The following is a 442-nucleotide window of genomic DNA, read 5'->3' as shown; positions in this document are numbered from 1 at the left end:
GAGAGAGCTCAGAAGAGCTGTGACTAGCCCAAGGTCACCCAGCTGGCGTGTATGGGAATGTACAGGCTAATCTGAATTCCCCAGATAAGCCTCCACAGCTCAGGCGGCAGAGCTGGGAATCAAACCCGGTTCCTCCAGATTAGATACAGGAGCTCTTAACCTCCTACGCCACTGGTGCTAAAACAGTAAACAGATCCATTGAAGGTTGAAGGTGGACTTGATGGGAAAGGGGAGGCCAGATAGTACCATCACTGCCTCAACCATGTGCCTGGTGGAACAGCTCTGTCTTGCAGGTCCTGCAGAATTTCATAAGATCCTGCATAGTCCTGGTCTCATTAGACAGAGCATTCCACCAGACTGGGGCCAGAGCTGAGAATGCCCTGGCCCTGATTGAAGCTGGCTGGATTTCCTTTGGCCCAGGGACCACCAGAAGATGACTGTT

Source organism: Sphaerodactylus townsendi, linkage group LG15 (genome assembly GCF_021028975.2).
Source record: "Sphaerodactylus townsendi isolate TG3544 linkage group LG15, MPM_Stown_v2.3, whole genome shotgun sequence".
In the NCBI taxonomy this organism is placed as follows: Eukaryota; Metazoa; Chordata; class Lepidosauria; order Squamata; family Sphaerodactylidae; genus Sphaerodactylus; species Sphaerodactylus townsendi.
This window is presented reverse-complemented; position numbering follows the sequence as displayed.